The sequence below is a fragment of the Ambystoma mexicanum genome, unplaced genomic scaffold (assembly GCF_040938575.1).
Source record: "Ambystoma mexicanum isolate Mex_15411 unplaced genomic scaffold, UKY_AmexF1_1 Mex_scaf118, whole genome shotgun sequence".
Taxonomy (NCBI): domain Eukaryota; kingdom Metazoa; phylum Chordata; class Amphibia; order Caudata; family Ambystomatidae; genus Ambystoma; species Ambystoma mexicanum.
This window is the reverse complement of record NW_027182345.1, coordinates 113,281-115,778: the sequence shown is the minus strand read 5'-3', so window position 1 is coordinate 115,778 and position 2,498 is coordinate 113,281.

Sequence of the window (2,498 nt, the reverse complement as noted above, 5' to 3'; positions counted from 1 at the left end):
CCCGAAATTTAGGATTAAAAACCAATATGTTTCTGGGTTGGACAGTCCAGACTTTGAAAACCGAATTGCAGGCAGATGCATGCTTAAAATTAGCATTGGGCAGAAAACAATTTACCATAATGTATGGATAGTGAGTGGAGCACAAAATGAATTTTACATGGGCAATGACATCATGCACAGAATGTGTATGGTGTTAGATTTCCTTAATCAAAAAATATGATCACGCCTGGGTGGTCCGGCACCTGAATTTGAAGACAAAAGAAGGGCTTATCATTGTGCACAACTGGTTCCTTATGCAATCGAATTACAAATGAGGAAAGATACTATTATTCCTGCATTTACAAAACAGTTTGCAATAACACTGAAATGCAAAAATGGAGAGCAGATGAAAGACTCTGATGCATTTGTATGCCTGAATGAATCCATAAAACAGCAAGGCCTGGATTATGAATACATTCCATTGGTAGATATTGGTGAAGGATCTGTAAAAAGTATGGTAAATAATAAAGGTTGTCAGGAAATTTATTTAGAGGAAAACTCCCCATTAGGAATGGCCATACAAAAATCACATTATACGGCAGATTTAAATAACATGGTGATTGGAAATATCCCTGAAAAGTATGTAGATGCCAAGGGTGAGTTGCCAGAACACCTGGACGCTCAGCCCAAAGGAATATTTACAATTCATTCTGTGTATCCTTATGATTCAAATGAGGCAGTGTGCTGCCATCAAGAGGATTGCATAATATTTAATTTAAATGAAAATGAAACAGAAAATCAACCCATTGAAGTGGAAGCTGATATGCCAAAATATTTAAAAGTGGCAGCTTTACAAAAAGACACAGCCGCACAGTTAGAGGAAAGCGCAGAGATTCCCTTACCAGAAGATTTTCCAGAATTTTCCAAAATGGTAGAAGAGCAGATCTCCTTAGCGGATGCGTGTGACAGCAATGAGGATAGGGACAATCTGAGGGAGATATTTATGGAGTTTAAGGATGTATTTGCAAAAGATGCTTATGATGGTGGTTTAACTGATATACATGTGGCCACACTACCAGAAGGGTGTAGCAGAAGTCCAGTGATTGTACGCCAGTATAGACTACCGCTGGCATGTTTAGAATCATTGGCAGAGATTATTAAAAATTTGGAATCACGGGGAATCATCAGGCCCATTCATAGCACATCCAATACACCTATTTTAGGTGTGTTAAAGCCAAATGGTCAATGGCGGCTATGTGCAGACTTGAGAGAGTTAAATAAAAGAGTACCAGTATCTAGATGGCCACTGCCATTCATTAATCAGGGCCTAGCTCAGGTACATGGTTCAAAAGTATTTACCACATTAGATCTCACCTCTGGATATTGGTGCGTGCCATTGGCAGAGGAGATACAACATTTATTTTCCTTTACATTTGACAGGACTCAATACGCCTGGCTTAGAGCTCCGTTTGGGTACATCAATAGTGGGAGTGAATTTGGCATATTTTTGAGAAAGGCCATGCCGGATGCAGCGGAAAGAGGAACAATAGTTTACGTGGACGATGTTCTGATAAAAAATGAAAGCCTGAAAAGCCATTTTGATGAAATAAGACATGTGCTTGGCCAATTGCAGAAAGCAGGCGCCAAAGTATCTTTGCAAAAAGCACAATGGTACAAGAAAAAAGTGAACTTTCTAGGGCATGAAGTGACTGAACATGGGCTAAATCCACAAAAGAAGAAAATAGAGGCCATACAAAGATTAAAAGATCCTAAAAATGTGATAGGAGTAAAAAGTTTATTAGGGATGACAGGCTATAACAGAAAGTTCATTGAAAGTTATGCAGAAATCACTCAACCATTGACTAAACTGCTTAAACTGAATACTCCCTGGAAATGGGAAAAAGAGCAGTCTGATGCAGTGGCTAAATTAAAGGAATGTCTTGTAAAGGCACCATGTTTGGCATATCCCATAAAGGACAGGGATTTCTTTATAGAAATAGGTTTTTCTGAACATTGTATGTCAGCAGTGTTATCACAAAAACACGATTTCAATCACAAAACCATTGCCTATGCAAGTAAGGCATTTTCCCAAGTTGAATTGAAATTTAATGAATGTGAAAAGGCCCTATTAACCACTGTGTGGGCGCTACAACATTTCCACCCCATTGTTCAGGGAGAAAAGGTGATTATTGAAACAAATCATCAACCTTTGCAATTTTTAGAGAGTAAAATAATTAGATCAGGTAATCTAGCACAGTCCAGAATCACTTCATGGACGCTGGCATTACAAGGTTTTCCTGTAGAAGTGAGATATGGACAAAATAAAAAGAACCCAATTGCTCAAGGGTTAGCTGACTTACATGACTGCGCAGCTGAACAAATACCAAATGAAATGGAAGTGGAAACTAGTTTGCAGAAATTTGAACAATCACCACACAAAGCTTTTGATGAAAAAACATGCAAGGATTTGCCAACTGTATATGTGGATGGTTGTGCTTTTCACATTGAAAATGACAGTA